The 26,461-nt window shown below is 44.2% G+C and overlaps 1 protein-coding gene across 7 annotated transcripts in view; it reads right to left on the bottom strand.

The window, feature by feature from the left end:
• Positions 1–22,289, bottom strand: part of PDZD2 (PDZ domain containing 2) — a 354,642-nt gene extending 332,353 nt beyond the window's left edge. For 3 of the 7 annotated variants that reach the window (XM_081301025.1, XM_081301018.1, XM_081301026.1), the window contains exon 1: positions 21,792–22,276. The gene's annotated coding sequence lies outside the window, so the exon portion shown is untranslated. Of the gene's footprint in view, positions 1–1,166; positions 1,233–21,692 lie in introns of all 7 variants that reach the window. The other 4 variants (XM_081301022.1, XM_081301024.1, XM_081301021.1 and 1 more) reach the window with 3 other exon arrangements.
• Between the last annotated feature and the right edge of the window lie 4,172 nt (positions 22,290–26,461).

Below are 26,461 nucleotides of genomic sequence, written 5' to 3'. Positions count from 1 at the left end.
CTTCCTTACTCCCCCAGTTCTTGTGGCCCCTTGCCTCTCTATTCTCTCTAAATGCTAACATGTAAACTTTATAACATGAAATTCCCATTTGATTAGCAGAAGTACCTTCCTGTGGGCTCTCAAACCCCAATAGATTAAAATCTTGCTTTGCCTTCATAGAGAGGCAGAACACATACCTGCAACCTGGGTTTATGGGTTCAGGAAAAGCCTCCTAGAAAATGCCTTTGACTTTTGTCCTTGATGAAATACTCAGTCAACCAGAGGAAGGGGTGGAGTGGAAGAAATGTTCCAAGGGAGGCAAGAGAATGTGCCATGGTGTGTGTGTGTGAAGTGGTGGTGGGGGGCAGGTTGGAGAGCTGAAATCAAGCTCAGGAAGAGAGGGGAAGGAAGGAAGAAGTGATATCTAGGTTAGGTACCTCTCTTACATGCCTAAGTAGCATCCAAAGATGATCCCAGTGAAGTACATTAGCAGAACCAGTAGCCAAAATTCCATATATTCCCCAAGTTCCAGATGTTCCCTTCCATCTAGTGTAGGCTCATCCTGGGCTATACTTCCCAGCCCCCTTTGCCTGTGACCAGGAAAATATGGTGAATTCTCACCCATGAAATATGAGAGGCAGCACCACACATAATTTCCAAGCCAAGGCATCTCAGAAGTAGATATGCCTTTTCCCCACTCTCTCTTCCCTTCCACCAGCTGCAGGCAGAGTACTTGTAGCCCTAGGAAATTGTGGTAGCACAAGGCCTGCATCCCTGAGTCCCCATGTGGAAGAGATCCACCTGCTGATCAAGAACTCCTGCATGAGGCTGTTATGTGACAGAGAAATCATTTTTTGCTACGTTAAATCAACATAAAACTCCACTAAAACTTGGAGATCCAATGGTCACCTAGACCAAGTAAGAGTTATTTAATTGTAGGTAACCTTCTCTAGATGGGAGGAGTCCCTGTTCTATCATCAACACGTAGCAAAAGGTGACTATTCAACAAACATTTGTAGAATGAAAATAGTCTGTGTTGTTAAAAAGAGGGCTCCAACCCCACTAAACAGAAATCTTTACTTTGCCAGAAGGCCATGCATCACACACACACACACACACACACACACACACACACACACACTACTCCATGCACATGCACCAAAGTCACATACAGTTCATGGCCAAACCTGCTCCCGCTGTCTTGTGATTCATACAGCAACAGAGACCATCTTCAGACCAATCCTTTCAAGGTTCTGTTGCCCAGCATGGATATCATACAGAGAGCCAAACACCGCAAAAGAAAATTGGAGCAGGAAAGAAAAAGTCATCAAGAAAAATAGTCCAGATTTCTCATGATCTCACCCGTGAGTCAGATTTGCATTTGGGATAACAACTAACCGAGTAGACCAGAACAGTCTGTCTGCAAGATGTTGGCCTGCCAATTTCAACAGCACAGGGAAGGCACACTTCTTAAATTGGCTTAAAAGGATACACTTGTTTATTTTTTTTCCAAAAAAAAAAAAAAAATTCCAAGGTGAAACAGTGTCCTGTTTAAAAATAGCTCTCTTGGAAATTAAATTATAATTTTCTTTTAAACAGTGAATGCCAGGTACCTTTTTCTTGGCATGTAGGGAAGTGGCAAAAAGTCCTACAAGAGAGTCTTTTTACTGTGTGACCCTTGAAAAGCTGCTTCTGCTCTCTGGGCCTAGATCTGCTTACCTATAACATATGAGATGACCACAGATGATCTCTAAAAGTCTAAAGAAGAAATCACTTTTAATAGAGGGAAAAACCAATTTTTGTATGCCTGACAAGTCTTTTAATATTCATGGAACTTACTCCTAACAGAAACAGGTTTTTTTTTTTTTTTTTTTTTAATACAAGTAGCTTAATTTAGCGGAGTTTATTCATCCAGGTCAGAAGGTGAGGTCCAAGCCACTGGGCATGTAAGGGCATGTGAGTGGTCTTTAGTGAGGCAAAAAAAGGATGATCACTCTCAAGAGCCAGGCAGTACTATGGCCTAAATATCTGGCCCCTCACCCCAAAATCCTTATGCTGAAATCCAGCCTCCAAGGTGATGGTATTAGGAGGTGGGACCTTTGGGGAGGCGATGAGGTCATAAAGGGTGGAGTCTTCACTATTGGGATTGGTGCTCTTGTAATAGAGGTCCCAGAGGGCTGCCTTGCCCTTCCACCATGTGAGGACCCAGCAAGAAGGCACCTCGGAGGAGCCAGAGAGAAAAAGCCCTCACCAGAAACAGAATCTGCTGGCACCTCCATCTTGGGCTTCCCAGCTTCCAGAACAGAAATAAATTTCTGTTGTTTACAAGCCACCCAGTTTATGGTATTTTTGTAATAGCAGCCCAAAAGGACTGAGACAGGCAATATGTGGATTATGACGCTCCAACTGTATGTTAGGACATTTTCTTCTTTTAGAGATAAAAAAGACTGTAGGAATTATTAACTGCAACTGCTTCCTTCTAAGTGTCAAGAAACCAGGACTCCACAAAGCCAGTGCTCTTGCCTTGGTCCCACGGCTAGAGAGACACATATTGGATCTGAGCCCAGTGCTGGCTGCTGGGCTGCACGTCTTTTCTTCCTACCTCTCCTCTCCCCTCTCCCACTGTGCACCTTGTACAGTTTCAACATGAAAAAAGACCCTGGTGCTGCTGGTTATTCCTATCTGTCTTAGGCGTGGGCAGTATTGCTGCATTTTAATTACTCAGACACTGCTCACCCCTCAGGCACACAGGCTGAGCAAGCTCTCTGAACGGTGAGGTTGGGATCAGGTGAAAGAGAGAAGGCAATTGTCTACCTGTGAGTGTATAAGAGGATAAGCTCTCAGAGCTCTGAGAATGGCCGCCAACGAGTGCTATAAAAATAACCATCACAGATTATCTGCAAGTCGAGTCTCTGCAGCTTGGATTTCAGATCTTGATTCAACTGTCCCCTTGGACTCCTTTCTCCTATCCAGTGTTGCACTGCCTGCCTCCCATGTTGAGGCTTATCTACATTTTTAACCAGACCCCTGGTTCCTTCCAGGACAAAGTATTAGAGACAAAAATTAAAATGAAGTAAATATCTGCATATATATTATTTTTAGAGTTCAAGGTTCCCCCTATACATGGCACCTCTCTTTTCTTTCCAGTTTGTAAAAGGAAAACCTACGATGGAACAGACTCTTATTCCAGCCAGGAACATCTGAAGCTAGGACCTGCATTTAATTAAAAGCTGTTCTAAGTAAAGGGAAGAGTTAACTCTTTCTCATTTCTTTCCAAGCCTCTGGAAACTGGAGGTGATGGTCATAAAGAAAATTGCATTTGGCATTTGTAGAAATAAAGGGGGAGGGTGACATGCCAATAAATACGGTGCATTTTGAAAGAGAACTTAGGCTCAGAATTTAAGCTCTGAATCAAAGAATTGTTTATTTTTATTAGCCTCAAATGTTTAATGCTACCGATGAGGATATTCAGCTGACTGCATTCAATTTTGAATTGAAGTTTATGTCTAGTGCCAAAAGGAAGGTAGCGGCTTACTAAAAACCATGGGCTTTGGGGATACCAGGCTCCCCATGGAAGTTTGACTACCCAGTGGCATCACCATAGAAAAATTACTTGACCCTCTGAGCTCCTGGCTCCTCATCCATAAATGGAGCTAATAAACTATTACGAAGCCTAAATGAAATTATGTAGGCATATTATAGAGAAGGGGCTGATTAGCTACTGAATTAAATCTCAAGTTGGTAGAGGCATTAGAAGTCTCCCAGGCTAATCTTGCAACATCAGTCCTCTATCCCCTGTTTGATGTCTGCAGGAAAAGGAAACTCACAAGCTCTCACTGCCATCTATGTAATCTTGAGAGAGGGATAAAAGGATAGTTCCTAACATGAGACTGCTTCTCTTGCCCTTAACTTTGGCACTTTGGCCCTTGTTCAGGCTTTTGGACCAAAAATAAGTCTTGGCAGCCTCAAGAAAATCATTGAAATATTTTTCGATTTGGTCATGCAATGAATTGTAGTTGCAAATCTCTCAGGTGCAAGTATAGGCCACCATAGAGAGGCAGGGATGACTACAGATTTCTCATTGGGAGACAGCTGGTACAGAGGGGATGCCATTGGCCAACCTAGGGAAAGAGGAAGAGGGCAAGGAGTGTGGGGTGAAGGTGATAAGCTCAGCTGGAATATGTTGCTTTGGAAGAGCTGAGTTGCCCAGATGGAGATTTTAGGTAGATATGTGAGTCCAGAGCTCAGGAGGAGGTTAGGACTAAAGTTACAGATTTGGGAATGATCAGTACATAGGGGGTGGCTGAAGTTGAAGATTTGGCTCCAATTGCCCAGGGGAGATGAGAACAGAAATTGTTATGAGGCAAAAACAGAACCTAATTTAAAAAATAGAGGGGTTATAAAGTTTGTTGCTAAAAAATTACCTGACAGGCTCTATGGAGAGGAGCTCAGAGATGAGACTAAGTGTACACTAAAGAGGTGGGAGGAGCTTTAGGAGGGAGAGTAGGGTGAGAGGAGGACTGTCACATGTCAACTGAAGTTAGTGTTGAAAAGCTCCCAGTGGATTAGCTGTAGGGGCCCACTGGTGGACCCCCAAGGTAATTTCTCTAGAGGATGGGAGTGGAAATCTGACTGCACAGTACATTGAGAAGTTAATGAGAGATTTAAAAAGTGAAAACAGCCAGCAGAGACCAATATTTTAAGTAATGTGATTGTTACGGATTTAGGACAAAGGAGTTAGGATAGACACTGGGGGATTTTCTTCCCTTTGTATGACTGCAGTCCTATAAGGGAGACTCTAAATTCTGATGAATTTAGAGACCATCACGCTGCAGTTACACCAATCGAAAGAGCTGAGTGGTGAGTGGTTTTCCTTTCCTAGAAATATTAAGCAGCCAGGACACAGTGGCTGAAAATGTAGGTGGTTGAACTTATTTGATGCAGAGACTTGGGAAGGTGGGGCAGTTAAAGGAAAGGAGATGGGGAGCTCATTAGCAAGGAGCAGATAAAGTGATGCCCCTTATGGGTACCAGCTGGAAAGGAAGAACTTGGAGGCAGCCGCCATCTTTCCTGCAAATGACTCTCCATCTTGGGTTTTTGCCTCTGGAGATGTCACTTTACACTACATGTTTGCCCAGGGTGGCACACAACAGTGTAGACACGTGGGACCTAGTGCAGAGCTCAGCACTCTGTTTTTGGGTCCCTCACACCTGGGAGTTAATTTATTAAGAGTCATACCACAGTGTTGGTGCATGTGGACCAACGAACTGCCTAAATCCTTTCCACAAAGGCTGCTGTTAAAACAGGCTTCTGATCATCCCGTAATAAATGAAGTTGGCTTTTTCAGACTTAAGCACAGGATCTTCACTTGAGCCCCTTGGCTGACTTCTGCAAGACTTGGCCTCCCCTGTAGGTCTATTTAGAATCTGCTTCTGCTGTGAAATGAGGTCACTATGCTTCCCAGATCTGGGTCATGAGCAAATGGGATAAACATGTAACCCATGCCTTTATTCAGGTTGTTGGTAAAAATGTTGAAAAGGAGCAGGATAATGCCAATGGCAGAACTGTACCTGACTCTCACTCTTTGCACTCTGACTCTCACTCTGCCCTCATGGCCCCCAATCCATCAGCTCCTTGGGAAGGCTGTCAATCCATGCGCTGCGGTGCTGCCGCCTGATCCACATTTCTCCATCTTATCTACAGGGATGTCAGCTCAGGAGGCTGAGGCAGGAGAATCACAAGTACAAAGCCAGCCTCAGCAAAAAGCGAGGCACTAAGCAACTCAGTGAGACCCTGTCTCTAAATAAAATACAAAAGAGGGCTGGGGATGTGGTTAGTGGTCAAGTGCCTCTGAGTTTAATCCCTAGTACCAAAAAACAACAACAACAACAAACAAAAAAAAATAAAGGACCATCCAAACACCTTGCTAAGAAGTGTGGACATGGAAGGTCAACAGCTTTCCTATGATACACAGGTCTAGTAACCTTACCCTGCACTTTTTTTCTTTGCTATATCTCATACACCTACAACCAGATGGAAATCAGTTTATGACATTTTACAGCTTTATAACATTTCCTGTCTCACCATGACATCACTTTTCTCTAAGCCAAGACCTTCAAAAGGCCACAAAGGTGTTAAGAACCTAGTTTTCAAACCAATGTATCAGGTTACCTGATCTCCCAGGCTATTGAAATGAAAGAATGTTAACTTGATAATGACAACATAATAGAAAAGTCCCTACTTCAAATAGAAAGAGACCTAGAAAGTGCCCCATTACCCTGCCTTGGAGCTTCCTCTCTGCAGTCCTAAAAGGCAGTTTAATTTAAAATTCTTTAAATCTGATTTTCAAAATGAAGCCAAATGTGATTTTTATCTGAGCTTTCTTGACTACATCATTTTCAAGTAGGGTATTGAAAGCTAGGGGTCTTAAGTCTTGCAAGCTGTTAAGCTGTTTCAGTTGCTTTTTTTTAAATATGTGTGTGTGTGTGTGTGTGTGTGTGTATATATATATATATATATATATATATATATATATATATATAGAGAGAGAGAGAGAGAGAGAGAGAGAGAGAGAGAGAGAAACACAGATCAAACCAGGGTGAAAAAACACCAAGGTGTTTATGAGGAGTATAATCCCTAATTATGATGAGCAAGGCGTCCTCTTCCCCAGGCAAAGTCCTTAGCGGATGCTGCCAATGCATTAAACAAGAATGGTTTAACTAATCCATCAATATCTGTTTATTCCTTGCTGCTGGGAACACAAAGAGGTAAAAAAGATGGCCCAGTGCCCTCAGAGAGGTTATAGTCTAGTCTGAGAAGGGTACAAAAAAGATACTTTAGGCACAGAGTTTGCCAAACAAAGCCACCGGGGCTGGATGCCAAGTGAATGTGCCCGGGTTCTGAGAGAGGCTGTGGGTTAGGAGAGCAGGGTACCTTTTCAAAGGGAATGAGACTTTACCTGGGCCCTGAGGGAGGGATAGGATTTAGACAGCGGGCAGGTGGACATTGGGGGGAGACAGAATAGATGTGAATAGCCCCTTTAGGCAAATGAAGTTTACAATTAGCCAGATTCAAATCTCTTCTCACTTTTCAAATAAAAAACAACAGTCTGACGCTCAACTGGGGAATTAACAAAGAACACACTTGTCCTCCCCATCCAAGTTCAGCCAAGGTCGTAGAAAGATGAATGTCCATTATATTCACTCTAACAAGATGCTCCAATTAAAACCCTAATACGCTATCACACACAGCACAAATTCCATTAAAACCATCCACTGCAATCTAAAATTTAAAACTAATGGATTTTCTAGGAAAAGCAACAACATCTGCCACGGGAGGTAAACTTCCAAGAAGGAGAACAATAACACAGAGTTCAGATGACAAATCAGTGGTTTGCAATTCTGGCTTCACATTAGAATAACCAGGGAAGGTGTCAAAAAATACCAGTGCTCGGGCTGTGCCTCGAGCCAATTAGATCACACTCCCTGAGGCATCGCATTTAAGTTAAAGATACCCATGATTCTAATTCATTCTCTCAACAAATATTTCCTGAATGTCTACGATAAGCCAGGCATTACTCTAAAGATCGGTGATGGAACAGTGAACCAAATAGAACCCCTCAAAAAATACCACGTCAGTTTTACATTCAATCCGAAGCAAGCGGAAAAGCAAATTAAGTCAGTAAAATATATATCAAAAGACTGACAATGTGCTAAGGAGAAAATAAAGCTGAGAAGGGAGCTATGAAATCTTAGACCAGAGGAGGGTGGCACAAAAGACTTCACCAAGGGGAGCCTTTGAATCAAGATCTGAAGGAAGTGAGGGAGAACTCAGCGACAGGACCTGAAGGAAGATCATTCCAGGCAGAGGGAACAGCAGGGGGTGATGGCCCTGAGGCAGAAGCAAGCTGGTAAAGCTGGGGCTGTGGGAGAGTGGCAGAGGTGGAGGCACAGTTGGAAGGGCACAGGAAGAATAGAGCTCAGCAAGCGCCTGGTGGGCTAGGTCCTGAGTCTGGCTTTTACTCTAAGTGAGACGGGATGTATTGGGAAGGTCTAGCAGAGAAGTGTCATGAAATGCTTTACATTTTACTAGACTCATTCTGGCAGCCCCTGTTGAGAATAAACTATGAGGGGAAAGGGAACAGCAGCAATTAGGAGAGTCCTGAAAGGGTCTGAGAGATGAGTAGTGATTAATAATGATTGGATTATAGGAATATATAGTAATATTATTAAATACATTGGTGCTGGGGATTGAACCCATGGCCTCATGCATGCTAGGCAAAGCATTTTACCACTGAGGTTTTACAGTCTGGATTCTAGATATATTTTCAAGGACTAACCAGAGACAAGCATCCAGAAGGGTCAGGGTGGGAATCAGGAACCTGGTTTTGGATGCTAAAGTTCGGGATGACCCTTAGCCATTCAGCAGAGTTGTGGAGTATGTCATTATGAGTCCAAGCAGTACAAGATAGAGGGAGACTGGTGAGAGTTCTTGGCTTACAGATGGTATTTAAAGCCAGAACGACTGACATCACAGACAGCAGTCACAGAAAGACAGATAAGAAGTCCAAGCATTGAGTCCTGGGCCCTGCAGGGGTCAGAGAGAAGAGCTGGCAGCCAAACAAACTAGAAGAAATGCTGGCTGGTGCGTGAGGAGGAACACCTGGGGAGCCCATTGCTCAAGAGCCAGGAAGGAGCGTTCAAGGAGAAAAGAGGGATGGACTGTGAATGCCAAAGGCTTTGAGGGATCTAATAAAAGGCTCTGAAATAATCCTGGATTTAGTAAATGTGGACCTCATTAGTGACCTCTGTAAGAATAGTTTGCAATGTGTAGTGGGCTGGAGAACATCTCTAGGGTGTCATGTTCTTTTGGACTCAGCTTAAAACACATTGATTGTTTGTCTTCCTTTCTAGAATATAAGCGTCTAACACGTGGTCGGTCTCAAATATTTGATTTACAGAATGAATGCACAAGGCTGAGCAAGCATGTTCAATTGGTAGCTCATGACAACATCTAAATGATTAGTGTGTAGCTGGGAGCGGTGGCACATATCTATAACCCTAGAGACTTGGGAAGCTGAGGCAGGAGGATTTCAAGTTCGAAGCCAGCTTTTGCAACATAGTGAGGCCCAAGCAACTTAGCAAGACCCTGTTACAAAATAAAATGTAAAAAGGGCTGGGGATGTAGCTCAAGGTAGAGCACCCCGGGATTGAATCTCCAGTACCAAAATAAATAAGTAAAATGATTAGTGTGTAAAATGGGAATCTGTTTGGAAAACATTTTTGATGGAAGGACTACCCTCCAGATGCATTTATCAGAAGATTCACCTTCCCATAGATCCCAAATCCTAACTAGCACTGCATTTCCTATCTCTCTTAAGACGATATGCTGTGAAGGGTTGGACTTCATCAGCCTTTGGAGATCCTCAGGTATTGGCTGTAAGTATGACCTGAAGTATAGCCCAGGTTCTTCTCTCCCACCTAGACATGCCAGTGGAACCTGATTTCATTCATTTTTTAAAAAAACTTCATGATGGGGCTACTATGGTACAGTACTGCACTGCACATTTGACTCACAGCATCCCATAGGATATAGTCTATCCATGAAAGAACCTTCTAGTCTATGGTTTCTGACCTTAGCTGATATCACCTTGAGATGTGACTCCAGTGTTCCTTCAGATGATAGTTTGCATCCTTGGGTGAACAGGTAATGGAGCACAATGGCCCCAGATCCACTCAACCCTAAAACTGTATCAGCAAATATGCTGAGGGGGTTCTCAGCCAGCTCTAAGCCCTCAACAAAACTGAGGTTCAGGTGACTCACTTATTCTTGAAACAATATTTCACCATTTTCCCTACTCCTGGCCCAGACAACAGACAATTTGATATGAATAATACTTCAAGAAAGCCTAAATTTTATTTTTATTCCCCATGCACAGAATAAGAAGTGTATGTATACTTTATTTACAAAGCATGTAACACATAAATATTAGTTGAACGAAAAAGAAAAAAAAAGTTTTGAGAGCATTGAGGACAAAGTAAAAGCTCTAGGAGAGAACTGAGCACCATGTTGAGAGGGAAAATACTACCTCCTTCAAATGTTTGCTGAGCTTTCTCAGCTTTCAATGGCTTTACAGGAAGCTACCCTCCTCCTATCTGCAGGATCACCATTATTAGCAAAACCTACATGCTGTGTCAGGATGGAGATGGGAACAGCAGTTGACAAAGAGTTGTTAAAATATAGTAAGTCCAACTATCCTACTGTGGGGGGTTCCAGCAAGGATTTTAACCAATGGAATTCCAGAAGTACATCACGATCCAACAAATGAGAACTGTGGTGGGTGGTGATATTCCACAGGAGAACAGCATATCAATTCATCCCAGCCTCCATTATGACTACCCACCTGCCTGTTAGCAGGAACAATGAGCAGCTCCTCTTTGGTTTATGCTAAAAATAAAAGGTACTACCAATGAGTGACACTTTACATGCACAACCCTCAGGCAAAGCTCTGGTTACCATAGCAAACCCCACTCATGACAGCAGAGGTGGAGCGCATGACATATCCAGTGGCCAGAGTCTGCCTTCCTGCAAGAAAGCAGCTATATTTGCCAGATGCAATAATCAATTGCCATAGCCCTTCCTATGAATAAAAACCCAACCACTTGTAGATCTTAGACAACCTCTCAATTTCTATTTGCCTGAAAGAGTAGGTTTATGTCTAATGTTTACTTACCAGGATGCTAATGGAATTCCCAAGATGTGGACCTGATTTTTAAAAGGGGGTCTAAGTCAGGCATGGTGATGTGCACCTGCAATTTCAGCTACTCAGGGTGCTGAAGCAGGAAAATTGCTTGAAAACAGGAGTCTGAGGCCAGTGTGGGCAACAAGAGAACTCTTAAAAAAAATAGTTCAACAAGAAGAAGGTGCTTTCTTATTCTTCCAATCTGCAGCCTCTAAGCTCCATACCTGGAAAGAATCTGTCTTTGGCCTCTTCCACAACTGACCCAAAGCTGGTGCCAGAAAAATGGTCCAGTCTTTGAGTAAGTCCTAATGGAGAGGGTCTTACTACCAACCAATCTAGTGAAAGTGAAGTCCATGTTCTTGCTCTAGAGCTCAATCAACTGAGAAGAGATATAGAGTCAGAAAAGACCAACCCCCCAAAACATGCTCATGTATACCAAAAGTCAGGAGGAGGAAGAGGCCATCTCTGCCTTTACTTTAAGCATTCAAGGAAGAGGGTTTAATCCATCAAATCTCAAGATGAATCATAAAAAGTCCCAAAGTAGAGAAAAATCAAAATTAACTCTTAACTTCTCAAAGCTTAAGTCCTAGGCCAACTTTTCAGAGAAACAGTACACTGGACAGTCCAGTAAGTATATTTCTTCTCTCTGTGTTACCTGTGTCCTGGATTTATAAGTAGGAAAAGGAGTTAGAAAGCTCAGAACTCTGTAGAGACTTCAGGGTTCCTGGGCAGTTACTGCTTCTTGGAGATTATGTATGGGATACTTGTTGAGAATACAGGCTGGCCAAACAGATCTGGATTCAGATTCTTGATCTGAATAGATAAATACCTCAGGGAAGTTGGTTAACCTTTCTGAAAGTACATTTTTTTCCTTTAAAAAATAAGGGTAACTGGGAACAGGGCCCGAAATAAAGTGCTCAATTTGTTGAAACAACTATCTATTTAATGTCTGCTTTATACCAAGTACTGTTGTAGGCACTTGAGATATAAGAGCAACACAAGGTCTTTGCTTTAATGAAGCTTACATTCTAACAGGTGAGATAGAAAATAAATTAATAAATCAAAGACTTTATTTCAGTCAGGAATCAGCCAGTGATAGCACCCTAGGAAGTGCTACCAAACCTATAATTTAGATTATAGATTTGTAGACAAGATGCCTCCTTGGAGGACCTCAGACAAGGGCACTTGTGAGATAGAACTTTTGTTGCAGAATGGAATGATGATGTGTCAGGGCATAGAGGAAAAAGAGTAAGTGGTAAGAGAGGTGGGCCAAATGACCATGAGAACAGCCCAGTTTTAAGTTGGGGAGTGACACGATTTGAACAGAGATTTTTATAAAACCCCTCTGAGACAGAGGTGCGTAAGAGATGACTAGGTAGAACACAGGGAACTTTTATAGCAGTGAAACCACCTTATCTGATACTGTAATGGTGGATTCATGTCTTTATACATTTGTCCAAACAGAATGTGCCCTAGCAGGATGAACCCTAATGTAAACTACAGACTTTGATGATAACATCATTGTCTGCGTAGGCTCATCAGGTGTGATAATGTATCACCCTGGTGGAGGATGTTGATAATGGGGGAGGCCCTGCATGTGTGGGGGTAAAGGGTATATGGGAAATCTCTGAATGTTACTATTATGGTTTGGATATGGACTGTCCCCCAAAACTCATGTGTTTTAGGGTCCCCAATGCAACAAGGTTCAGAGGTGATGTAAGGCAATGATTGAAGAGTGAAGGCTATAACTTCATCAGGGGACTAACCATTTGATGGATTAATAATTTGAATGGACTATCAGGTGGTAACTATAGGCAGATGGGTGTGGCTGGAGGAGGTAGGTCACCGGGGGTATGCCTTTAGAGACTATATTTTGTCCCTGGCTCCTCTTTCTCTTGGCTCCCTAGCTGCCATGAGCTGAGTAGCTTTCCTCCACGATGCCCTTCTGTCATCATGTTTCTGCAATAAAACTGGCTGACCATGGATTGAGACCTCTGAAACCAAAGGTCAAAATAAATCTTTCCTCTTTTAAGTGGTTCTTGTCAGGTATTTTAGTCAGAGGGATAAAAACTTGACTAACACAGTTACTCTCCATTTAGCTGTGAACCTAAAACTACACTAAAGTCTTTGGAGAAAAAAAAACAAAACAACAAAACCCTCTGACTGCTTTGAGGAGAAAGGTCTAGTTGGGACATCAAAAGTGTCCTCAGGAGTCCTGGTTAGGAAGCACCTGCAGCAGGGATCCAGGGACAGGATGGCAGTGACCTTAACTATGTAGCTGCCCTGGATGGGGAGAAGAAGGTGGATGATAGAGGAAAGGACTGCCACTTACAGATCTGAATGTAGGGTGTGGGGAAAAAAGAATAATAAAGAATGGTTTCCGGATTGAGGGGGGTGAGTCTGGGGGTGGGTGCCATTTACTGAGATAGTAGGAAAAGAACTAGCTTGAAGGAGAAACATCATTTTGGTCATGTTTGAGATGCATGTGACATACCTATATGGGAATATTAAAGGGGCAGGTAGTGCACATGAGTCTGGGATTCAGTGGAGAAGAATTTGGAAGGCAAAACTCTTGAGATAGTTGGAGTCTCCCCGGACAACATTATAAAACAATGGATATTAGTTATTTTCAATACATTCGGAGGAAGAATGTTAACTAGCTACAGCCATCAGCATTTTTAAAAATCATCTATTTACTCTCATCCTGCCATCCTTTCATATCATAAACAATCATTGAGCAGCAACTTGGTTCACTGACGCAGGAGGATCACAAGTTTGAGGCCAGCCTCAACAATTTAGCAAGATCCTGTTTCAAAATTTTAAAATAAAATTTTAAAAAGAGCTGGGGATATGGCTCTGTAGTTAAGCACCCCTAGGTTCAATCCCAGAAGCCCCCGCAACCCCCTCCAAGAAGAATGCAGAATTTAAGCTCTAGAGGCAGGCTGCTGTATTTAAATCCAGTCCCTCCAACTCAGACCTGTACAACCTCAGAGAATCTGCTTAAGCCCTCTGCCCCACCATTTCTCCATCTGCAAACAGGGATGTAGTGGATTAAATAATGGCTCCCACAAAGATATGTATAAGGGTCTTTGAGGATGTAATTAAATAAAGGAGTTTGAGATGGGATCATCTTGGATTATCTGGCAATCCCCAAATCCAATGTCCTTAGAATAGACAAAGTAGAGCCATGCAGACATGAGAGGAGAAGACACGGACACCCAGAGAAGGCAATGTGAAGGCAGAGGCAGAGACGGGAGTGAGAGTCACAGGAATGTCAGCAGCTACCAGAAGCTGGAAGACACCAGGAAGGATTCTCCCCTAGAGCCTTGTGAGGCAGCACGGCCCGGCTAACACCTTGATTTCAGTCTTCTGACCTCCAGAACTGAGAGGGAATAACTTTCTCTTGTTCTAAGCCACCAAATTTGGGCTGCTTTGTTATGGCAGCCCTAGGAGGAATAATAGTCTCTACCTCATTGGGTTGTTCTGAGAACTGGATGAGTCGATACACATAAGGTGTCTAGAACAGTGGCTGCCGAACGGTGAACACTGAAACCATTTTCAGTTCTACCCATGACTGGACATTGTACTGGATCCTGAAGAACAGAGGGGAAAGACAGCTCATCTTCAGAGATGCTCCAGATAAAGATGGCCCTCTGAAAACAAGCAGGTGAGGGACTAGGATATAGGAAGAGTGCTCAGGTGTCATATGCATTTCCCTGGTGCCCCAAATTGCTGACCAATGCTTCACAGCATTCACCAGCAAATAAATCAATCATCCTCACATCTGCTCAGGTTTTCAGAGATGAGGACGAGGTGCAGGGAGGGGTTAACACAAACCTTTCCAGTATCTTCCTCTCATCTCACCACCTCACTGCTTGCTCTCTCATGAGAAGCTGTGCAGATGGGGACACGCAGTGCACATTTTTTAGGGACAGCTGTCTCTTCTTTTAGCCTAATGATATTGGGAATAACAGTGACCAGGGTGGGGTAGGAGTGAAGAGTGGGCAGTAGCAAACTGTGGAGGAAAGCTATGCCAATTTTGTATGCTGAGTGATTTTGTAATAATATTTGCATGGCTGCTTTATCCTTGGAAGTTAATTTTCTTCACCAGGAGACCCATTATAGCACAATCTAGTTTTACCCAAATCTCTATAAAATATACTGTGCCAAAAAAGAGGGGGAGGCGTATGTTTTGAAACAGCTGAAATCAGACATTTTATGTGTCATTGGCCAACTCACAAAAAATGCAGAGTTTATTGACATCTTGTTTTATTCAAGTTGGCTCTCTTCTTGTCTTCTTAGGTGCAGAAAATGAAATGTTGGAATACTGAAAGAGAGTTCAGGATTGTTTTTGATCACCTGCATGCAAACCTCAGTAGTCTCAAGAACCACTTAATGTTCACTGCACAGAGGGATCAAGTTGTTGAAGACATTTCTGGTGGCTGAGTCACTGGAACTCTTCCTGGGTGAGTTGCATTACTGGGTGTTCAAGCTTGTGTGTGTCACCCCAAGATATCACAGCTGACACACCTGTCTCTCTGCTCTTCAGAACAGTCTTATAGAGTATTGGAATTGCAATAACATCTCATAATGCTTAAACAGGAGGGCCAGGCTGGCCTTTTGTGAAAGGGACAAGAGTTGCTGTTTATTCTGTCTTCCCCTTTAGGAATCTCCAAATCTCCTTGGTCAGAAGGACTCCAGGAGTGTAAAGCTCCCTGGTCCTCTCTGGCCTCCCACCAGCTTCCTCTGGATGGCCAGAGCCCTCCCCGCTGCAACCCAGTTCCCTTCCTCTCTCCCCTACCGTGTATGCCTGTATGCCGTGATCCCCAATTGCTCTTTCTCCTACCCTGTTCCCAGCTCAAATCCTACTGCCTCAGGGGGCAGGTCCCAGCCAGGGAACTGACTTTGAATTTCCACAGCACCAAGTGTGTCCCTGCTCACACAGGAATCCTATCCTGCATTGTATGAATGCCATCTTTATTTTTAGCAAAGCAGGATGATCAGTCCTCAGACACCAGGACAACAGGGTGTGTGTGTTTTATCTTGAACAAGTGGGTTGAGGTAGCAGAGTACAAGTCTAGTGCTTGCAAAGCCAAGTACTAGAGGTGTCCAAGTATTGATAAAAATGAGAGCAGGAGTGGTTCAGCCCAAACTCATTTCCACTCCTGCCAGAACACCTCAAAGGACTCTGTGTGGAGCAGCATTCTGTTAAGTGCAAATATACCGTGGAAGCCTCTCCTCAGGAAGCTGTTAAAACAGCACAGATCCTATCTGGAAAGAGCTACATTTACTGCAACCTGAAGGCAAAGAATTGGATTATGCTCTTTCAAGGATTCACAGATTCCTAAGAGTTCGTGATTTCTTTTATCCTCCTATGAATATCTAGGCATTTCAGGCTGCTTCTCACAACAAAATTTCCTCTACCTTCTTGCTATTATTTCATTCAAAGTTTGCAACAATTTTGTGTTCAAAATAAGTTTACTTTGCTGCAAAGTCAGTTCCCCTAAGCCTGCTTCTTCAAAACGTCTTTGTGTGTCCTAGAGGGCTTGAAGAGGCAACAAAACACTCAATAACCTAAAAACAAATAATCCAAGAAGACTTCATCAGCCAGATGTTCATTACTATCTAGTTTCACTAGACTGTATCATAGAGTCAAGAATCTTAAGTTTCTGATTTTCTACAAATTGACAGCCTAGCCATTTCACTCACAGTGTATTCATGTGGGCAAGGCAAGCATAGTATAGTAGGTCCTCTAAAGATGGGGACTGAGTGTAAGGTAGAGAAGGTGCTACTGACATCTGAGAAGCCAGGCCAGGGGAGGCCTCTTCCCAGAGGTGAAGAGACTCCACAGATGAAGATGTCTTCTCCACATTACTTGGTGCTTTAACAAAACATCTCTTGGCTCAGCTGCCCATCACATCACAGAGGGCCTCTTCACCCACTGAGTTTTCAATCCATAAATGATCCCTGTGTTTTCTCAAACACATTTGTCAACAGAATGCAGAACTCTTGAGCTCACAGACAGACTGAATCAAATACCCTATCTGGCTTCAAATCCCCCTGCTCAGAACCCATAGGAAACATTTACCTTCCCAATTCCATTCTTTTTTTCTATTTCTGGAAGATGAATATTATGAGATCAAGTCTTTCAAAGTTTGAAATGCCATAAAAGGATCTATCACTTTATGTACAACATATGCAGAGTCCCAAAGGACAACATAATCTAGACAAAAATTATCTGGGTGGAAAAATAAAAAATAATTTGAGAATTATTTTCTATACCTCAATTTTCTTAAAAAAAAATCCTTAACATTTCTCCGAAATTTCATTTAATTTTGAACACATGTATTGAGTGTTTACTAAATAAAGTTAAGAGCTCCTTTCCCCCCACCTTCACTAACAAGTGAGAATATTTATTTAATCTTTCTATGTGTAATCAAAGACCCACTGATAAAGCCCAGGAGATGCAGATGTTTAATCTGCCCTCACCCACCCTGCACAATTGAGACACCAGTCCCTCAGATAAGCAAGTGCACTCTGCAGTTCTAGTTCCAGTTGTTGAATGTGACAAGTTCTCTACTTTTATGGGCCTTAGCTTCCTCAAAGGCAAGTTTGAGTGCTTTTTCTCCTTCCAAACCACAGAGGACACGGATGTCACCCAGGCTCTCCCTTTCAGCCCCATAACTTCTTTACATAAGAGGGAAGTGAAATACAGGTGTAGCCACTGCTATAAGCCAACAGATTTGAAGAGAGAAAGAGAGAGAGAGAGAGAGAGAGAGAGAGAGAGAGAGAGAGAGAGAGAGAGAGAGAGAGAGAGATATCAATCCTAAAAATTCCTTAAGGTGGGAACAAGGAGGCCAGGCTGCTCAGAACAGTCCAAAGCTTTTGGTTCAAAACCTCTCAAAAGCCCTGCCTTCTATATTCACCTAGGCTCTCGCCGACTTTGGTGAGAGGTTTATTTCTCTCTTGATGCACTGTTCCAAAAGACCCAGATGCTGTCATTGAGGGCCCTGCATACACACCTCAGTACCTCTCTGCATACTGCCTAAGAACAACTCTGGGAAGCAGCCATTGCACCATCTTTACACCTGAGCCAGCAGAGGCTTCAAAATTCCAGTGACCTGGCTGGCAAGAAGTTCTCTGCACTACCAGGATTCTAGTTAAGCCTCTGATTCCAATTCAGTCACCCTTCCTTTCCCTCTTGGCCATCCCACAAGGTGCCAGGCACCAGGTTCACCTCCCCTGGCCAACAGCAGTAATGCAGATCCTTCCTCCAAGCCCCCCAGCCTCACCAAATGCCCTCCCAGCTCTCAGCAGATGCCCTCCTGTTTCACTGAGAAGACTCCACTCCCTGTCCCCTCAGCTACCCACCCCTCACATTGCAGGCTCCCTCGCCCCCCTCTGCTTCTCTCCCACTTTCTAGGGACAGCACAAACCAGCTTTCTTCTTTCCCTGCACTTTCCCTGCTCTTTATTGTCTCTGGCCTCTCCCCTCCCAAAACCACTTACATGGCTTCTCTATTCTCTCCCCATTCTCTTTTGCTTACCAAAAATGATTGGGAGGGGAATCTGGGAACTCTCCTGAAAAGCCTTTCTTCAATGGTGTCATCACCTCAAAATACTCTGGATTATTTGCAACCTGCACACTCTGCATGCCGTGTTGATATCTTGCCAATCATGTTCTCCTTCATCCCTTGCACCCTGGCCCCGCGGTCAGCCCTCACTGCCACTGTTGTCCGTCTCTATCTGTGTCTTTTTCCTCCTTCTGAGTGGTGGTCCTTCTCACACTTTTCTGCCTGTCTACCTGTCTGCCTAGCTCTTCCTACCCTTGAAACAACTGTCCTCAGCATCATGTTGGCACTGTGGAGATAACTCTGAAAACAGAAAAAAAAAAAAAGTTAAAACTGCTGAGTCTCCAAGTCTATGTTCTCTAAGAGATTCAGCCTCTCTGGGTTTGGTCCTGACCTTTGGTGAATTCATCTTCCTGGGAATTTTTTTCTTTGTGATTGGTGTAGTAGGGACCTGGGACCACCTCCCAGTAGGGATGCCACCTACCATCATGGTCTGAGTCACTTAGGCCTATGCAACCTAGGGCAAGGGAGTATCCACAGCTCAGTATTATCTTGCTAGTCCACCAGGCCTAGAGCTTCCAAGTCACAGCTGAGAGGCACCTACAGTACAATTGATGTCCCTCTGTTTCTCTCCCTGTCTAGCCTGAGGAAGTTGGCCTGTTCCAGGCCTTATCTGGGCATGAATAAGATAAGGTCCTAAAGAAGCAGGCTGAGGGCAACCTGATGAACACTCATAGGGCTTTGTAGGAGCTGAGGGGTATATGTAAGGACTACTCAGTGCCTTCTGGAGAGAGCAGTTGAAATCACAGAGACACCCTTGAGCTGGACTTGAAGAAGATTATTAGGAGGATCAGTGAAGAAAGAATACTCCAGAGACCACCCTATCACTGCCACTGAAGAAAAACAGCTTTGTAAAGGTGGAGCCATGACAGGTCAGGAGTTCTACACCCGTGTGTGTGTGTGTGTGTGGGGGGGGGGGGGGCACAGCAAGTAAGAAGTCTGAAGAGTCACAAAGGATCTGGGACCCGAGAGCCACAAAAGTTTTACAAGGAGAGGTAGAAGAGTGAGAAAGAGAAGGCTGGAAAGAGTTCTCCGGGCTTCTGGTTTGTCAAATGTTAACACTTCAGATTTCAGCCCCTGTGTACTTGTTCTCATAACCTGCAGGGGATCATTGTTTCTTCTCTCCAAATCCTACAGTGCTAAGAAGAAAAGAAGACAAATCTTCTTTTCTTCTTAGCACTGCCACCCACCAACTCGGACCTTCACAGCTTCCCCCCACCATCTTATTACCAAAACTTCTCTAGGTTCCCTGCCTCTCATCTTCCTCCAGTCCCAATTTTTTTCTGCAAGAGATTAATCACCCAAAGGCACATATCTGATCATGATAGTTTCTTGCTCAAAAATCCCAAACATTCCCCAATGGCTAGAAAACTAAGTTCCTGAAGTCCTTATCTCAGCCTCTTCCTCCACTGTATCCCTAAGGGCCTAGTCCTAATTCAGGATCAACTTTTCAGCACATACCCCTTCCTCCTAGACCTCCCCACAAAGCCTTTTAGATCCCTTCAGTCAGAAGTGACTTCTTCTCTTCCACATTCCCAAAATGTTGTTTTTTCATTTTCTGGTACTGGGATGCTTTACCACTGAGCTACATCCTGAGCCCTTTTTATTTTTTATTTGGAAACAAGATCTCACTAAGTTGCCCAAGGTGGTCTTGAACTTGTGATTCTCCTGTCTTCCTAGTAGCTGGGATTACAGGCATGTGTCACCTTGCCCAGCTGCCAAAATGTTTTATTTGGACCACACTTTAGTTACTTTACTTATTCAATTATCCCTTCATCCAGTAAACATAGGACATCTACTACATGCCAAAAATGCACTGGTTTGCATCACAGCTATCTCTAGACTTCTCTTTTAGACTGAAACTCTGACAGTAGGGAGGGTGCCTCTTTCATCTATGCACATCCCCTGGAAACTCTAAGCCCAGCAAACCACAGGTACTCCAAAAATAAAATGATTGAAATGAATAGAGAAATTATCATAAGTTTCCTTAAATAGTAAACTGCCGTAAGTGCATGCAAAATCAATTTCAGTGATAGATTTAAAGTATGATTCAATATTTTTCCAGGAGCATATTAACTATGTCAAGGGAGATGCATTTATATACTTTACATGGCTCTCACTCTTCCTTTCCAGCACCTGCCCTGGCCCCCTACCCCTGCCTCCACAACACATGAAGGCACACCACTATACAGCTTTTATGGAAGCAGCAGCAGTTCTTGGCCCATTCTAATGGAAGAAGGAATTGATGAAGCCAGAAAAACCACCTACAGCCAGGGGTGTGTTCTGAGACATTCTATTCCACCCCCACAAGCAGCCCTCCCACACCACACCTGCCAACTTGTACCTACTTGACTCCCACCCAGAAGTCACAGACCAGAAAAGCTGGCCCAGTAGAAATACCCAGGCCCAAGCCCAGAGCAGGCTGAGTGCGGGAGACCTCCCCTGGAAGGAGTCCTGAAGGTCCGAGGCAAGGTCTGCAAGGGTGAGTCATTTTCTGCAGCTGCTCATCAACCACCTCCAGTAGCTTTATCACAATTTATCAAGGTAAACACATGAACCCAACAGACCCCACCTGTGGGGGAGGAAGAGGCTGCAGCCAGCTACAAGTGATAGAACTAGACCCAGCTCTATCTCCCAGCACTGGCCAATCTCCAGTCCCAAATAGATCTGGACTCTGCCCTGGTGCCTGTCTTTCCAGTCTCTGCGACCAGTCCACGCCAGACCTTGTGTTCTTCTCACCTCAGAGTCCCTTATCATTAACCCTGCACAGATCAGGGTTAATGAGGGCAGGCTTCTGGACCCTTCCCCTGCTCAACTCAAATCTGCGCTTTAATGGATTATACCCCCTCCCCCAAAAAAATGAGAAAAGGAACAGCCGAAGACGTAAAAGGTAAATGCAAATCCGAGAGGAGGGATGGGGGCAGACACACACCAGATTTTAGGGTCTGAACTAAGCTTACGAAGGAGAGAAAGATTTCCATATTGGAATGTTCCTGTCTCCCTAGCAGATGCCAATAACCGCTCCACACATGCCCTTGCTCTTCAGGAGCCCCCTCCACTCTTCGCCTCTTCTCTGGTCAGAGGGGGAAGAAGCGCGGGAGGATGGTCCGGGAGACAGACCCCAATCCCTCCGCTCCATGTGGTTGCTATGGGAAAAGGACTCCTGGCCATGTCCTCAGTGTCCCCAGCAGTACGACTCCGGTGGTCCTAATGTTGCAATCCCGCTCTGTCCAGCCCTCTCCTCTCCACCGCGCCCCCCATGCCCTCGACTGGAGGGGAGAGGAGTTTAACCCCGGTTAGGGACCCCCAGTCACCGCCTACCTGGGGCTGGGATTTCCTTACCCGATTTGTCACTGAACTTTCTGGGGTGCCAGGCTCCTCCCGACCCCGCACGCCCAACCGGAATCCTAAGTCCCGGCAGCAGCGGGACGGTCGCTTCACCTGCTGGCGGCTCGGCTGAGGCTCCCGCTACTCCTCTCGCTTTTAGACCCAGGCGCCGCCCGGCGGTCCCGGCGCAGAGCCGCCGCAGCTGCTACCACCAGCGCCGACGCCGCGCGGGTCCAGAGCTGCAGCGCGGCGGTTTGCAGCCAGCGGTGTGAGGCTCAATCCCCGGCACCTTGGGCTCGGCCTGCGGCGCGGTGGGTGCCTACAGCAGCCGTCCTGCCGCGTACCCAGCCCGGGGCCAGCACGCACTGGATCTGGGAGTCGGCTCCTGGCTACGCTGGGGATCTGCCGAGCCTCCAGGATGGGCGGGGATTCCCTCCCTCTGGTTGATTCGAGGGGCGGGAACTCCCTTCCTGGAGTGGCAGAGACGGGGGGCGGGGATTCCCCTGTAGGAATGACAGGGTGGGCGGGGATTCCCCCCTCCCCGCACCCCACCTGGCAAGCCCCTCGCGGGCAGGTAGTCTCTCCGGATGAACCTGCAGTCCTCGGGCTCCGGCTTCAGAACCCTGGGAATCCTGGGAGGAAAAGATCCAGCGAGACAGCAGCTCACAATTTCCATACAGGCAGGGCTTGGGGCGCCATCTATGTGGAAGAGTGTGAGCCGTGGATCTTGAAGTTGCTTTTGCATACACTTCACATAGCATCGAAATGCCAATTGCCTTATCACAGAATGCGGAGGAGAGGCCAAAGGAGATGGGAAGAGATATTCACCCATCCCAAGTTACCCTTGGCCTCTAGTTCTTAGGATACCAAAGTTAATTTCGCACTGGTATGAGAATTTCAGGAGAGGGGACCTCTTGGCACTTCAGAGCTGCTTAATACCCCAGTTAAGCCCCTGAGGGAAATCCCAGGGCCCCCGGGTGGCGGTTTGGGACCTTGTGAGCACTAGACAGGAACTCCTGCTGAGTGGACTGTAAGAGCTAATGCCAGTCGCTTTTGGCCTTGTTCCAGGTCACTCGAAGAACAGGAGCCCCAGGCTTTCGGATTCTTGGTTTCCGTGATTTTCAGGAAGGCCTTCAAATATTTTTGGTTCTTTTTTTGTCATCCTTGTCATTCTGCCTACCACAGGGAGAGGATGATAAGAACATAATAGCGAGACTGCACAGCTCTGCAAATTAAGCTCTCTTAAGAGGAAAAAGCTGGTCTTTTTCAAGTGCTAGGAGATAAGAGAAAAACATATAAAAAAATTACAAAACCTGGGATAGTGAATAGTTGACTAATGCTTTTGACATTTTCTGCAGAGCAATAATTGGAAATCTTTGCTTTGAGGGGGATGGGGATGGGGATGGGGATGGAGATGGGGATGGACACTGTTGGGCAGCGGCTCTGCCCAGCAAGGCAATAGGCTCTGGTTTCTTGGAAAAGTAGATAGACATAAATCACCTGCACAGACTTCACAGAGCTGTCCCACAGCCTTAGAAGCCAGAATGGTCTGAAGGCTTTTGGATATGGTACTTCCAGCAGGCTTTTGGGTTGAGGAAGCACTTGGATTCAGCTCTCCTTCAGCTTTTTCCCCCACTCACCCTGCACTACTGTCGATCAAACCCAACGGTACTCTACCACTAAGCCATATCCTCAGCCCTCTTTTTATTTTGGGACAGCTTTTGCTAATTTGTCCAAGCTGACCTTGAATTTGCAATTCTTTTGCTTCAGCCTACTGGGGTTGCTGGGATTACAGGCCAGCCCACAGCACCTGGCTGCTTCTTCAGCTTTTAGAATTACCAGGCTACTTGAGATTGATGCTTGCACAAATCCGAGCATCATGTATTAGGAGTTTTGCAATCTCCGGCACCCAGAGTTTCTCTCCCTATCTGCAAATGCAGAGATCACCTACCATGCAGGATTGCTGAAAAGGTCAGCAGTAACCCAGCTATTCTGTGCTGCACTTAGGAAGGGCTCAGTAAAATGGTAACTATTGTCTAGAAAAGTGTTATTGGGATACCACACCAAAAAATCTTTCCACAATTGTTCAGGACTGGTGTTTTCTGCTTATTTCACAGTCCCAGGTTCATCTTCCACCCCTCTCTCCCAATCACAGGAGCCACGAAGGGGCAACCCATGTCTTCTCAGCACAGGCCTCCATACTTCAGCACCCATTGAAAGTTTGCTGAATAAATGAATATGCACATGGCTTATCACTCAAACCATACTCTGTTATTTCTTACCTACCCCATTCAAAGCTTTTCACTTTATCCATGCACATTTTTTCTTTTTTGTCTTGCTATGGGATTGAACCCATTTTAAGACAGTGGGATTACAGGCATGTGCCACAGATCTTAGCTTCCAGGCCTATACTTCTAACCTGAAATTATGTTTCCTCTGCCAGAATGACATTTTCACCATCTTGTATCTACTAAAATCTCAGGGTTCAATGTAATTTCTTCTGGGAAGGCTTCTCTGATCACTAGCACCAAAATCAGGTGTCATCTTCCTGATTTTGGTCTTCTTCCTGATTAGATCTTGTTTGTGTTTCTAAAGCCTAGTGTCCAACCCAGTAGCTACTCACTAAATATTTGCTGAATTAAAACAAATTGCTAAATATTTATGGGTATGTGTTACACATTATCTACAAAAATAATAGATGCAGATGTACAATTTTATCTTTCTCCTTCAGACATTGTCCTGTTAACCTGATTAAAATACTTCTCATTTCAATCACTTTTTCTCTAATATTTCCCAGTTATTTTTTGGTAAGTTCTTGCTTGCTAATAATAGCTCAACTCACAAGGGGTCATTCAAATGCATGGAAATTTTGTTTTGCCCTTGCAGTCTTGTCAATTTGGAAAGCTGACAACTGAAGGCATTTATTTTCCAGTGTTTGGAGATCAAAAGGCAAATCCTTTCTGCCCCCTTGTTAAATATTTAGTCACAGATTAGTATTTCTGTCCAAGTTGCCATTTTAATTTATTGCTCAGAATATGCATGATATGGAAGAGGAAGTTGTATATACAAAAGCTAAGTATTAAGAACGAGAAGAAAATAAAAATAATGAACAAAGAAAAAAATCTATTATCCTGGGCTACAGTATATTGGTGACAGGTAAAAGAATGTAGTGTCCTTTAGGTGAGTTACATAGATTCACATGGACTGCAATAGCATTTGGTTTACCTTGAGCTTTCTCCCTTTATGAAGAAGAATCTCCCCACCAGGCTGCTGGAACTGAAACTGGTAGTTTCATTAACTCTTAAAAAGACAGCTTTCTACCTGCCCTCCTCAGGGGCTCTTCCTAGTATGTTTTTAGGGAGGAGGAGGAGGAGAAGGAGACTTAGTCAACAATTGGCTCAATTCCCTTTCTCTCCCCAATCTCTGTGGGTTCATTTTATCTCCAAAACAGATTCTAGCTTCCTGTTTACCTAGGTAATTACCCTCTTTTCTTTCTTCCACAAATTCCTGGCCACTGAATCTTCCATTCATGACTTCACATTGGAATGAGCCACCTCCCTGCCCGCCCCCCCCCCCAACAAAGAGGGTCTTAAGAAGAATAAGTAGCAATGACAGTAAAATATGAATTCAGTGGATTTAAGTCGGGACTGTATTTAAGGATTCCCAGGAGATTGGAATATTCAGATATCCCAGCCCTTCACCCTGATACCACCATGCCCTGGGTCTTTGGGATGGGGTCTTAATGCTGCATTCTTACCCTAACCCCAGTGACTGCAGTTTGGGTGGCCCACAGAGCACACTTGGAGAAGCTCAGAAGTAGAGTGACTTATAAAAATGAGAAGAAGACCAAGTTGTGGGCTGGGGTTGTGGCTCAGTGGTAGATCAACTGCCTAGCACATGTGAAGCACTGAGTTCAATCCACAGCATCACATAAAAATGCATAAATAAAATAAAGATATTGTGTCCATCTACAACTAAAAAAATATTTTAAAAAATAAATTATACACTAGCAAGAAGTACTTACTTCTTTTACAGTGTATATAGATGATTGGATCATTCTGTAAAAGCCATGTAAGAATAGAGTAAAAGTTCAAGTGAATTGTCATGAACTATAGTGACATTTGGCTCACCTCTGAGCTTACATGTTCCACAGATTTAGGGAACCAGCACAACAATGCTGCTAAAAATTAGAATATGAGAGAGAAAAGGTGAGGTTCAAGGATGGGGTTATAGCTTTACAGTGCTTGTCTAGCATGGGTGAGGCCCTCGGTTCTATTCTCAGCACCACATTAAAAACAAATAAATAAAGCTTAAATTATTTTAAAAATCAGGGGGAGGTTCAGTTTTATTAGCATAACCAGTACTTGGCAAACAACATATCAAAAATAAGTTATTATAGTTACAGGACATATAGGTTTTATCTTATAATTTGCTATTGTCTTTATGTTTGCACAAGAGATAGGACTTGAAAGTGTCTTCTTGGGGCTCCTGGCTTTTATCGCCTTGGCACTGTTGTGTTCTCCAGAAATTGAGACCCTCGGGTCCTTTCTTATTCCCTGTTCCCACACTGCTGCAATTCAGTCAAATTGCCCTGTATCTAAATTTGTAGACTATTTAGCTATTTGTATGTAACACATCCTCATTCCTACTTCCTGTCTTGCCTACTGATCATTCTGCTCTGAACCACTCATTTTGAAACAGCATCATTTTAAGTCATCATGTGCTATTTACTTCTTCAGATACTTCTACCTCCAGAGAGCCTCATTGAATAACCTAAAAAAAGT

The sequence above is a fragment of the Spermophilus citellus genome (assembly GCF_964194105.1).
Source record: "Spermophilus citellus genome assembly, chromosome: 1".
NCBI classification, from domain to species: domain Eukaryota; kingdom Metazoa; phylum Chordata; class Mammalia; order Rodentia; family Sciuridae; genus Spermophilus; species Spermophilus citellus.
This window is presented reverse-complemented; position numbering and strand designations above follow the sequence as displayed.